This window comes from Indicator indicator, chromosome Z, assembly GCF_027791375.1.
Source record: "Indicator indicator isolate 239-I01 chromosome Z, UM_Iind_1.1, whole genome shotgun sequence".
In the NCBI taxonomy this organism is placed as follows: domain Eukaryota; kingdom Metazoa; phylum Chordata; class Aves; order Piciformes; family Indicatoridae; genus Indicator; species Indicator indicator.
Window position 1 is genome coordinate 45254510 of NC_072053.1, and position 14059 is coordinate 45268568.

The 14059-nt window shown below is 41.9% G+C and overlaps 1 protein-coding gene across 1 annotated transcript in view; it reads right to left on the reverse strand.

Moving 5' to 3' along the window:
- Positions 1–14059, reverse strand: part of SLC24A2 (solute carrier family 24 member 2) — a 110836-nt gene that overhangs the window by 33125 nt on the left and 63652 nt on the right. The gene's annotated exons all lie outside the window — the stretch shown is intronic.

Sequence of the window (14059 nt, forward strand, 5' to 3'; positions counted from 1 at the left end):
GAAGTGTTGGAAAATAAGATCTTTTAACATTCCCTAAGTCAGATACTAAAATACTCAAGCCATCCAAATTAAAAAAATCTCAAAACATTGTCCAAGGAACTCTTTATAATTCTGCCTCACAAACACTATTTTGATATCAATGCGGATGTTGATTTGCTTTAGAGAGGTTACTGTATTTAACCACATTCTCATCACTTGTGAAATCAGAAGAAAAACCTGCTCACTTCATTAGATGGTATGAGACCTAAATTGATTAAATATTTAAATAGAGCTGAATATATTGCATTATGCAGGACAAAGAAAAGAAAGGAATGCAGAGATCTCCAGATCTTTTAGGCCTACTATTTTTGCCTGATATGATATTGGATGAACTCGCCTTTTTTCTCTAGATGTTGCTTTACACCTCATTTCCTACAGTACTTTTTTCTTAAATGTTGGCATACATGTAAATATACATATAAATAAAATAACTAATGCAGGTCTATAAAAACAGGCACAGAGAAATTAAGCACAAGAAGGATTTTGTGGATTATTTAATTCGCAATTTTATGTAAAGTTTTACAACTGAGCTTCTGAGCAACCAACCTTTCATAAAGGGTAGTTATTGAAAAATGGATCTTAACAGTTTGGTAGTGCCATCTTCTTTGGAGGTATTCTTTTTTCATGTTTATGAACAAGCTTAAGCAATTAAATGTAGAAATACTGTACAATTATTTTTTGTTTTCAGCAGATGCACTTCATTATCTCTCAGTACTTTTCCACACAGGTGAATTTCAATAGGGGCCTGCCTATTAATTTTTAGCTATAAAATACTGTGGTGGTATGCAAATCTGATGCTTTGAAAGATCCTTTTTTAAAAAATGCTTATTTGCAGGCAGATACCTGAATCTACCAAATGAATATTCTTTCCACAAAGAGTGAAAACTTTATGGCCATGTTACTGGATCACCATTAAATTATTAAAACAGTTAAGACTGAATTGTAATGTTTTTTTTCATAGACATACTTTATCAAAACCAATTACAAATATTGACATATTCTTGCTCATCTAAAGTGTCTTACTTGTACATAAGTATGCCCAGTAGAATATGACATTACTCTAAGTCTCTCTTAAAAGAAAGATGCAAGTTAAAAACAGTTTAATGTTTTGTAATTATATGCAATACATAAGCTTTTTTGTAAAAATGTTCTTAGTGTTGCAATATTATTTTTGTAGCTTCTTTAATATAAAAGAAGCTATTGGGCTACCATCTTGATATTAGTCCTAAAGATCTGTATTCCTTACCTGGGAAGAGCTCCCAGTAACTTCAATACAAACTTCCCTCCACACAGCATTTGGGACCACATGTGGCTTACCTGGGGCTCAGTATCTGCCGACTCTATGGCCAGCACCTTTGTTTAAACTTATTCTCATTGACCTCTGCCTTGGTGTCTGCTTTAGTAGAACCTGGGGTGAGGACATGAGTAGAAAACAGATGCCAAAAGGAGTCCAAGAGTAATCAGAGAAATGAAAGCACATGCAGGATACAAGACAAACAGTAACGAATAAAGGAGGCTCTGACCTTACAGAGAATGCAAAGGAACAGGGAGATGCATGAGAGCGTATGACGCTGATGTTAATCATGTTCCAGGAACCCCGGTAATTCAACATGCCAAGGATAAAACTAGGTTAATTCTCACAGTTCATAAAATTATTTCCAGGAAAACTCTAATCTTGCTGGAGAGATTATGTTCCTTAAAGCTTTTCTAGCCCTATATTCAGTGCAGAACATTTTATACAATCAGCAGCTCACTAACTGCAGTGCACATTGACGATGCCAGAAAACGTCAGCTGTATGTACTCACATGAATTATTTTGTGGATGTCAAGATTACTCGGATCAGTGCTGCTCAGCAGCACGCAAGGCCTGACTCTATACAGTCCTGCCTCCAAATTCCAGTTTTATGAACATTATATGCAGCTCCCACAGGGTGGTCATAGCAGACTGGCTGACAGCCAGTACCTGCAACCCTTTGCTGTAAATTTTGGACTAAATCTGGTTTTAAAATTTTCCTGTTATAGTAAGATTCTGTTCAATATGATTCTGTCAATTCAAACTGAACTGTAATATTGTCTGGAAAAAAAATTATATTGGAAAATGTTCTCAGCTTTTAAAAGAAACTTACTTTAAATGGAATTGGAAATCTGAAATACTATGACAAAGGGTACTTGAAAAAATACCCCCCAGATCCAACACTACTAAAATTAAGTAATTCCAGTTTTATGAACATTATATGCAGCTCCCACAGGGTGGTCACAGCAGACAGACTGGCTGACAGCCAGTACCTGCAACCCTGCTTTTTGCATGTAACAAAGAGGATGCAGAGATGTGGATTAACAGCTGATCCTCAATGGTGTCAGTCATTGAATTAATTTGTTCCCTTTGTGTATTTTTACACTAGAAGAAAACAGATGGTTCCTGATAATCCTGTTTGACATTCCTGAAGGATTACAACAATATTTGCCTTATTACCTACTGCTCATCACTGTGTATGAAGGTGTCGCACCATATCAAAGCAAACAGCAAGAATAAAGTTGTTAGTCAACAGTGCTAAATTGTTTGTAATTTCAGATTACATTTGAGACAGCACATGGCTTCAACAAGGGCAGTTCTTGCCTGACCAACCTAGATGCCTTCTATGATGGAGTGAATATATCAGTGGACAAGGAAAGAGCTACGGATGTTTATCTTGGCTTCTGTAAGGTCTTTGACACAGCAGCCCACAACATCCTTCTCTCTAAAATGGAGACATGAATTTGATGAACTGACTGTTTGGTGAATAAGGAATTGGCTTGACAGTGGTTCAATGTATAGATGGAGAACAGTGTGTTCCTCAGAGGTCATTATTGCAACCAGCATTTTTTAATATAGGATCATAGAACCATAGAATTCCTTCATCTGGAAAAGATTTTTGAGATCATTGAGTCCAAAATTATCTAACTCTACTCAGTCTGGTGCTAAACCATGTCCCTTAGCATAATGGAATCACAGAACCACAGAATGGTAGGGGTCTCTGCAGATTCAACTCCCCTGCCAACGCTTTGAGAAGGTCACCAAGAACCCATCCAGTGGGTTTTGACTGTCTCTGGAGATGGAGACTTCACCAGATCTCTGGGCAGCCTTTTCCAGCGCTCTACCACCCTTAAAGAAATTTCTCCTCATTTAAATGAGAAGAAACTGATGTTCAGTTTGTGCCCCTTACCCCTCGTCCTGCTGCTGGGCACTACTGAAAAAAGCCCAGTCCTACCCTCCTGACACCTGCCCTTTAAGCCTTTATAAGCATTTGTGAGATCCACCCTCAATCTTCTCTTTTCCAGACTAAAAATACCCAATTCTCTCAGGCCTTCCACATATGAGAGATACTCTAGAATCTTAATCACCTTTACAGCCCTTTTCCAGCAAGTCCCTGCACTTCTTGAAACTGAGAGCCCAGAACTGGACCAGATGTGGTCTCACCAAGGCAGAGGAAAGGGGGAGGATAAACTCCCTCAACCGGCTTGCCACACTTCTTGATGCAACCCAGGATGTCATTGGCCTTCTTGGACACAAGGGCCCAATTTTCTCTTGTGGTCACAGAATCACAGAAGTATTGAGGCTAGAAGAGACCTCTGAGATCATCAAGTCCAGCCTATGACCTAACACCACAACATCAGCTAAACCATGCCACCAAGTGCACATCCAATCCTTTCTTAAAGTCCTCCAGTGATGGTGACTCCATCACCTCCCTGGGCAGTCCATTCTTGTGCCTAATCACCCTTTGTGAGGAAGTGCTTCCTAACATCCAACCTAAACCTCCTGGTGCAGCTTCAAGTCACACCCTCTCGTCTTGTCACGAGTTGCCTGGGAGAAGAGCCTGACCCCCACCTTACTACAACTTCCCTCCAGGTAGCTGCAGAGTGCGATAAGGTCCCCCCTGAGTCTCCCCTCCTCCAGGCTGACCAGCCCCAGCTGCCTCAGCCTCTCCTCATAAGACTTTCCCTCCAGCCCCTTCACCAGTCTCATTGCTCTCCTCTGGACCCACTCACTCCAGCAGCTCAGTATCCTTCCTGAAGTGTGAGGCCCAGAGCTGCAGACAGAACTCGAGGTGAGGCCTCACCAGTGCCGAGTACAGGGCAGAGTTACTTCCCTAGTCCTGCTGGCCACACTATTCCTGACACAACCCAAGATGCCATTGGCCTTCTTGGCCACCTGGACACACTGCTGGCTCATGCTCAGCTGGTTGCCAATCAGCACTCACAGGTCCCTCTCTGCGAGGCTGCTCTCCAGCCACGCATCCCCCAGTCCTGCATGGGGGTATCGTGGCCAAAGTGTAGGACCCTGCACTTGGCCTTGTTAAACCTCATCCTGTTGGCATCAGCCCTTCGACCCAGCCTGTCCAGGTCTCTCTGAAGTGTCTTCCTACCCTCCAGCAGATCCACACTTCCTCCAGCTTGGTGTCATCCAAGTCATCAATAAAGATGTTGAATAGAACTGGGCTCAGTATTGATCCCTGGGGGACACCCCTGGGCACTGGACACCAGCTGGATGCTGCACCATTCACAACCACTCTCTGTGCTTGGTCATCCAGCCAGTTTCTAACCCAGTGAAGAGTGCACCTGTGCAAGCCATGGGCTGCAAGCTTTTCCAAAAGGACGCTGTGGGAGACTGTGTCAAAGGCTTTGCTGAGGTCTAGGTAGACCACATCAATAGCCTTCTCCTCTTCTACCAGGTGGGTCACTCAATCAGTATGTGATTAGATTCTTTAGGCAAGACCTTCCTTTCTAAACCCATGTTGGTCATCCTGTTGTCCACCAGGTCTCACAGCTGGAGTCTTTAAACACACTTTTAAATGGAATGCTGATTTAGCCATCTCCCTGGGGGCTTATTCGAGTGTTTGATAACCCTTCCAGTGAAGATGCCTTCTCTCATCCTCCCTTTTCTCCAGATTCAACAACCCCAGTGCCCCCAGCCACTCCTCATAAGACCTGTTCTCCAGAACCTTCACCAGCTTCATTGTCCTTCTCTGGACATGCTCCAGCAACTCAATGTGTTTCTTGTGGTGAAGGCCCCAAAACTGAAGACACTACTCAAAGTGCATCCTCACCAGTGCAAAGTACAGGGGGACAATCACTTCCTTGGTCTTGCTGGCCACACTATTCCTGATACAGGCTAGGATGCTGTTGGCCTTCTTGGCTACCTGAGCACACTGCTAGCTCATGTTCAGCTGGCTATCAGTCAACAAGCCCAGGTAATTTTCTACCGGGCAGCCTTTCAGCCACTCTATCCCAAGCCTGTCACATTGCAAGGGGTTGTTGTGACCCTGGTGCAGACCCTGGTATTTGGCCTTGTTGAATCTCACACAGTTGACTGTGGCCCAGCCATCCAGCCTGTCCAGATCTCTTTGCAGAGCTTCCTACCCTCAAGCACATCAATGCTCACACTTGATTTAGTGTCATCTGCTGATAAAGATATTAAACAGAACTGGATACTGAGCCTTTGGGCACACCACTTGTGTGCATCTGCCAACTGGATTTAACTCCATTCACCACCACTCTTTCACAGAATCACAGAATTATTGAGGTTGGAATAGACCTCTGAGATCATCAAGCCCAGCCTATGACCTAACACCACCACACTGACTATAATGACCATGTCACTAAGTGCCACATCCAATCTTTCCTTAACCACCTCCAGAAACAGCAACTCCACCAAACCCCCCAGCAGTCCGTTCCAGTGCCTAATTACTCTTTCCATGAGGAAGTGCTTCCTAACATCCAACTTAAATTTCCCCTGGTGCAGCTTCATACCATGCCATTTTGCCTTGAAGAAGACCCTGACACCCACCTTACTACAACTTCCCCACAGGTAGTTTTAGAGTGTGGTAAGGTCCCCCCTGAGTCTCCTCCAGGCTAAATAACCCCAGCTCCCTCAGCCTCTCCTCACAAGACTTTCCCTCCACTCCCTTCACCAGTCATGTTGCTTTCCTCTGGGCCCACTCCAGCCATCCAGCCAGTTCCTATCCCAGCAAAGTATCCTCCCATCTGAGACAGTTTCTTCAGGAGGATGCTGTAGGAGGCAGTGTCATATGTTTTACTGAAGAACAGATAAACAACATCCACAGCCTTTCCCTCATCCACTAAGTAGGTCACCTTGTCATAGAAGGACATTGGGCTTGTCAAGCAGGACCTGCCCTTCATGAACCAATGCCAGACCACTTGATTGACCTGCACATCCTGCATAAAGGCACTCAGTATGATCTCCTCCATGACCTTCCCAGGCACAGAGGTCAGACTGACAGGTCTGTAGTCCCCCACATCCTCTTTCTGGCTCTCCTGGTAGACGGGCATCATGTTTGCTGATCTCCAGTCAGCAGGTACATCCCCAGTTAGGCAGAACTGCTGATAAATGTTGGAAAGGGAGCTCCCTCAGTGCTCCTGAGTGTATGCCATCTGGTCCCATACACTTGTGCAGCTGGTCACTAACCATCTCCTTCTGGATTTTGAAGGCTTCATTCTGCTCCCTATCTTCCAGCTCAGGGTTCTGGGTATCGAGTGACCAACTGGTGTTACTGCTAAGGAATGAGACAAATTAGATATTAAGTACTTCAGCCTTTTCCTCATTTCTTACCCTCTTCATCCAACAAACGATAGAGATTCTCTTTAGGCCTCCTTTTGTAGTTAATATATTTGTGGAAGCATTTCTTATCTTTAACATCTGAAGCCAGATTAATTTCCACTTGGGCTCAGGTCCTTCAAATTTTCTCTCTGCTTAGGCTCATAAAAATTTTGTTGTCCTCCTGAGTGCCCCAACCTTTCTTCTAACAACCCTAACTCTCCTTTTTCCCCTGAGTTGCAACCAAACCTCTCCACTCAAACAGGCAGGGCTTCTTCCCTGCTGACTCATCTTCCAACACATGAAGAAGACCTGCTCCTGTCCTTTAAGACTTCCCTTTTGAACAATGTCCAGCCTTCCTGGACTCTTTGGCCCCTCAGGACTGCTTACCAAAGAACTCTGTCCAGCAGCCTCTGAAATAGGCCAAAGTCTGCCTGCTGGACTCCTGCCTCTTTAGTTCTCTAACAATCAAGAACTCTTATCATTTCATGATCATTGTGCCCAAGACAAACCCCAAACATTACATCATCCACAAGCTCTTCTCTGTTTGCAAACAGCAGTTCCATCAGGGCACCTTGCCTAGTTGGGTCCATTTTCAGCTGCAACAGGAAGTTATCCTCCACAATCTCTAGGAATCTCTGGGACTGCTCCTTCTCTGCTGTGTTGTATTTCCAGAAATCAGGAAAGTTGAAATCCCCTATGAGAACATGGGCTAGCAATTGTGAGACTTCTCCCAGGTGATTAAAGGATATCTGTCTTTCTCTTCACGCTAGTTGGGTAGTCTGTACCAGACTCCCACAAAGATATCTGCTTTGTTGGCCTTCCCCCTGATTATTACCCATAAACACTTAACCCCATCACCACCACCATTAAGCTCATGACAGTTAAAATACCCCCTGACATATAGGACCACCCCACTGCCTCACCTTCCTTGCCTATCCCTTTTGAAGAATTCGTAGACGTTGATTGTAGCACTTCAGTTGTGTGAGACATCTCACTGCATTTCTGTGACAGCCACTATATCATAGTTTTCCTGATGCACAATGGCTTCCTGCTCTTCCTGTTTCTTCCCATGCTGCACACATTAGTGTAGATGTTCTTCAGCTGGTGTAACAGTCTCTTCACCTTTTTTGCAGGGAGAAGTCCTAATTCCTACCCAGATGTTCTCAGGAGCTCCTGTGGTTACTAACACATCAATAACCATTCCATCTTTGCTGCCCTGGGGATCTCCATTCTCTACATCCACTGACATGGCAGACCAAAAGACCTTGCTAGCACAGCACACTTCAAAGGTTGAGTGTGCTGGCCCCAGGCTTATTTCTAGCAAGCCCAGTTTTGTGTCCTAATCCCTTCCAATCTAGTTTAAAGGCCTTTCAATGAGTCCTGCTAGCTCCTGGGCTAGTATCCTTTTCCCCTCTTGAGTCAGGTGTATCTCATAAGTTGCCAACAGGCCTAGTGTCCTGTAATCAATCCCTGATTAAAGAACCCAAAGTCCTGCTAGTGACACAAGGCTCAGATTGAGACATTGAGATGATGACTCTTCCTGTTTATTCCCTCATCTTTCCCTGCAGCTGGAGGGATAGATGAGAACACTAATTGTGCCTCTGATCCCCTAACCAGGTGTTTCAAGGCTCTGAAGTACCTCTTCATTGCCCTTGGATTTCTTATTACTACTTCATCACCTGAAAGATCCATAGTGGATCATAATATGAGGGCTGTATTATGGAAGGAAGCTTTCTCCTTATATGCTTAAGCTGCGCCCAAGGGAAGCAGCAGACTTCCCTAAGAAATGGGTCCAGTCTGTATATCAGGCCTTCCACACCCTTCAGAAGTGCATCTTTTACTCTTTACTGAAGAGGCTTTGATATGAGATGTAGACTGACTAAACCTCAGCAACAACTACAAGCTTAGTAGCCTATTATCCTTACCACCATTCACTTCCTCTTGAAGAGCTTGGTATCTGTTTTGCAAGGGCATTTGGGAAGGTGGGGTAGTTACTGGGGAACTTGTTGCCATTGCCTAGTATCCTCTAAGTTGTCACGTTTAGTCAGGTGGACAGAGGACCGGGAATTCTCCGTACCGTGAGCTCAACTTCATGTCTACACCAATGCCATAGCAGGATCAACTGCACCCTCAGCAAGCTTGCAGATGATACCAAGATGAGTGGTGCGGTTGATATGCCTCAGCAACAGGATGCCATCCAGAGGGAGCTGAAGAAGCTTGAGAAGTGGGCCTGTGTGAACCTCATGAATTTCAACAAGACTAAGTGTACCTGGGTTGGAGCAACCCCCAAAACAGGCTAGGGGATGAAGGGATTGAGGGCAGCCCTGCCAAGGACTTGGGCGTACTGGTAAATGAAAAGTTTCTGAGTTTTCAATGCCCATAAACACAACTTACCAAAAGGCTGAATACACAAGATATAAGGGATAAATAAAATGAGTGTAAGGGCTTAAAATTCGTAAGTTGTGAATGAGCATGCAGCCATGAACTGCAATCAAATAATTAATAAAAAGATTGTAAACATGAAGCCTAACTGAGTATTGGAGAGAATTTTTGTGTGAGGTTTCACATGTAACTCTGACAGTTAGTAGGTTCCTGACAGTCTTCTAGCCGTCATAAGAAAATTCAATTAGATGATCAGAGACTAATCCATTAAAAAAAAAAAAAAAAAGAAGGCTGCTTCAAAAGTCACACTGGATAAGTTGTAGTAGCTATCCAAGCTAAACTGGAATTAAGCTTTATTTTATTTCATTAATGATGGTAGATTACAAACAAAGAACTCTCAGTGCTAAAAACTTGTAAAAATCTAGTAGAGATTAACATTAAAGGTGTAAAATAAGAATCCTAATTTCCATTAGATCTTTAATACATTTATATTTATTTGAGGCAAAATACAAAAAATCCTGCCAACTGACAGATATGATGCATTTTGATTTTTAAAACAGAAGAATCCTTCTGAAATAATTTCCTCGCAGTGAAACTCATCTTAATTTTGACTTCTACCTTTTACAAACTCCATAAACCTCTTAACTTTCTTGTGAGTACTTATGTTCTATCTGGAATCGACTGTAAGTGCTGTGGGAATATGTATGTGTTATTGCAGAATTACAGGCTGATTTGAGTTGGAAGGGACCTTTAATGCCCCTTCAGTGAGCAGAGACATCTTCAACCAGATCAGATTGCCAAAGTTACACTTACAAGTCTGTCCAGATAGGCAAGGATGAACTCCGTCTGGTTCCACCCACTCTGTGTACAGGATGAATGTGCATGCTCAGGACAGTACCCTACTCTGAAGTAACTGCCTAGAAGAAAAAAAAATAACTGTTCCATCCTCATCAAGTGTGGACCAAAGGTTTGCATGGTGTTGCAAGCACTGCTCCCTGGAGAACACAAACTGCTGCAAGGGGAGGATTTTTCCACCTCTATCCTGCCACAGAGAACTGTGTGAAAATGCACCATGCTTGTGACCTTCAACACATCTTCAAATTTAAAGTAACTGACTATCATACTGTCATAGAAGGGGCAGAGCAGTGGAAAATTCAAATTGTATTGAGTACTGACCAAGCAAACCATAATATGGTATGCTCCTGAGGAGTAAAAATACATACCACCTTTAAGCTCCATTCAGGTCTAATACAGAACAGCAAATTGGATTTTATAATTTGAAAGAGAAACATGGGAGATCAGTGCGTTGTGATGAAACTAGAAGACCTCTAGCCTGTTAAAATGCATGTGAAAAATGGGGCTATTTGGCCTAGATTTAATGAGAAAATAGAAATACCATATGGAACTGTAGCAGAAGAATAGGAAATGGATAATATTGTAATAATCTGAGCACAGGCACGTCAGTCATGTGACATAAATTTTATTTAGTGTTTCCCATTCACATCAAAGGCACTGCCCCTACAGCTTCAGTTTCTGCTTTTTAATGCATACAGGGAGGGAAGGTAGTTAACTCCCAGCATGGTGAGGTTGGCTGACCAGACACAGAATCACAGAATCAATATGGCTAGAAAAGACCCTTAATATCATTGGGTCCAACCATTACCTAATTCTACCAAGGTCACTAGTACACCATATCCTTGAGCACCATATCGAGATGGTTTTAAATACATCCAGAAACAGCAGTTTAACCACTTCCCTGGGAAGTCTGTTCCAAGTCTTTGAGAACACTTTTGATAACATCCAAACTAAACCTCCCCTGGCACAATTTGAGGCCATTTCCTGTTGTCCTACCAGATGTGACTTGTGAGAAGAGACCAAATCCCACTTCTCCACAACTTCTTTTCAAGTTAGATTAACCCTCCATTCCTTCCCAGACAGAACTGCTGCAGTGTTAGTGTCTGTCCCTTGGGAGTGATTGGACAGACAAGCCCTGATGGCACCAAGATGATTGGAAATCAGCTAGGCGGGAGGAAGAAGGATATGAGTGGGGAAAGAGGAATACATTGAAAAAAATCTCCACTGAACTTCAAGAACACGAATACTGTACTGGGAGACTGAGTTTGTTGCCCGTTATCCTACCCAGCACTGACCCCAGAAGAGCTGTGGTATGCAGAGGACAGGAAAGAAATGTTTGAAAATTCAACAAGACTTTTTCTCCTACTACTTCCAGGTAACCCAAACTATGCAAGTTATTATTAAATGTCATACTCTATATTTTCACTTGTGGACCTTCAAGATGCCAGTTCTTGCAAAACGGAAGTTCTGCCACTGAGCTGTTGCAGTGGAAACTACAAATGGACCTCTTTTGTATCTCAGTACTACAGTAAATAATACATGCATTTTAGAATTACTTCTTTTTGGATTATGCTACTACCAGTGTAGCTTTATTAATACTCCTAAGCAAATAAAGTCATATAAATAAAGACTTTCAGGTTTTCGACCAGAAGGCAGTACATTTGGATTAACTAAATTATGTTATGCTTTGTACATCTAAGCTCTAAAAACACGTGGTCACCTTTCATCTTGTGTTTAAATTGCAAGCCTTCTATTCTTGTTCTCTTTTCTCACATGTCCTTAGTCTGTTTTTTATTGTAGGTGTTTTTGTCCTAGTACTAATTTTATTAGCTGTATCTGCTTTTACTGTAATTAGTTTATTGCAATTTTATCAAATTGGAGTGTGACTACAAATATAATTAAAATTTTATACAATCAGTAGAGCCCTGGGCAGCTCAGGATAGTCAAAACACCCAAAAGCAAGATCTGCCTATTACTTTGTTGTTCTTACAGTTCGCATTGTCTAGCAAATCTTTTTGGGTGACAAAAAGAAATTTGTCAGAGGATGCATAGGAGTTCAGTTGATCCAAGTTAAAAAGTAAGTATTTTTAAGGAGGTGATTAATAGCATGGTATTAACACATATATGTAACAGAAAATAAAGCAATTGAAATTACTAATACGTGTCAGACTCCACTTTTGATATTTGTAGACCATTTTTTATATTAATTTAGGAAAAGCATGTTGTTCTTTGTTCCTGAGGGCTTTGTTTCCTATTCCATCTCTTTCACACATAAATTACCTTAGTGCCATCTGCCACCAAGCTCTTGCAGACAGGTGTCGTACATTCACTAGAATGTAATAACACCAAAACAAAACGGATATTTAACAGAATTGATCCTGCTTGGATCACACATTTCCATCTGTGTGGGTTATTTATCTTTGAAGATATAAACGGGTTAAAGGGTTTGAAAGTTAAAGGGGTTATTAATCATTGAAGATTTTTCAAATATTTCCAAAAAGGAAATTCCAAACTGTAGAAGTGAAAATCTTATCCTGTGGCATGAGGACACCGTGGGGTACTTGGCTCATACAACTCCAAGAGTGATAAATTTCAGCTGTTCTGGTTTTCAGAATGTCCAATGAGAATAATATGAGGGTAGCATACATTCCTTTCATTATCTGGTCATAAGATCCAACCATCCAGTGGAGGATGAAGTTATTTGTGATGTGGAAAATATATTAAAGGAAATAATTTACTTTCAAATTCAATACAAAGTCCCTTATAGCTGATATGCTTCCTTGATCCATACATGTTTATCAATTATTCATGTTCTTTGTTCTTAATATTTTTAACACAGAAATTCAGAGTTAGGAGGAAACTTAAAATGAGGCTAAAGCCATTAAGCAAGGAAATGCATCAACAGGACAGCTGTACCCTGTTCTGAGATCACACTTGTATTGAAATATTCATGTCTTCCTTGCACACTCTGTAAGGAATCCCAAGAAGAATATGCTGTCTGAAGAACAGGATGTCACTGGAAAATATCATGGAGATGAGAGACAAGAATTTTGTCTGCAGTAGCAGCTTGAGTAGATGATGCAATATATTGTTGCAAAAAGTAACATTTGCCACAAACCAAACCTAACGATTTCAGATTTTTCAAAAACAGATGTAAAAAAGCATCAGAAACTTTAATTATTTAAAATTTGCTACCTAAAAAGAGCGATATTGATTTTAAAGGGAAACTTGTTCTTCAATTTTTAAGTAGCTAGAAATTCTATCAGTGAAATTAGCAATGTGTGCTACCTTCTCTCTGTATTTTGGGACCATCCGAACTTAAGCCTATCTGACACTTACTGCTGCAGAGTTTGAGGCCATCTTAAGAATGAGGTACATTTTGCCACTGCACTGTCTATTCTGAGAGAAATTTGTTAGGGTTCCTTTGTGCCTCAAGTCATATATAACAATAACATAGCACATTTTTATATGTGTGGATAGGATAAAACCTGGAAGCCTGCTCACCCTATCAGTCATGGAAGTACACCCACTGTCTTTAGAAAACGCAAGACCAACACCCCTAAAATATGAAAAGAATGAAGTGGTTCCTGCATACATAAATCAGAAACATAATTTTGGTGGTCTCTACCATAACGGAAAGGTAAAGAAAGCAGAAAGGAGGCCTAACTAGTGAGTGATATGCTTCATTGCTTCACCAGTCTCATTTACTTGCTTCAAATCTTCCCCAGGAACATATTTCTTCTTGCTAATGACTGTGCAGAGTTAGCTGAGCTAGCTGAGCTAGCAATGTGCCCTTCCAGTCCTGGTCTAGCCTGTACACAAGACTCATGGACCCACCAGTACACCTCCAGCACTGGCTCACAAAGGTCACAAAGGAATGGGAGCATCTCTCATATGAAGAGAGGCTGAAAGAGTTTGGACTTTTCAGCCTGGAGTAGAGAAGGCTCAGGAAAATCATATCCACATGTATGAATACTTGATGGGAGGGAAAGAAGAAGAGGGAACACAACTTCTCAGAAGTGCCAATTGACAGGGTGAAAGTCAATGGGTGCAAATTAAAATCCAGAAAATTCCACCGTAAACACAATAAAACACCTTTTATTGCAATGACAGTCAAACACTGAAATGGTTTTCCCAGAAACACTGTGGAGTTCCACTTGTGGAAATACTCAAAAACCCATGACTGGA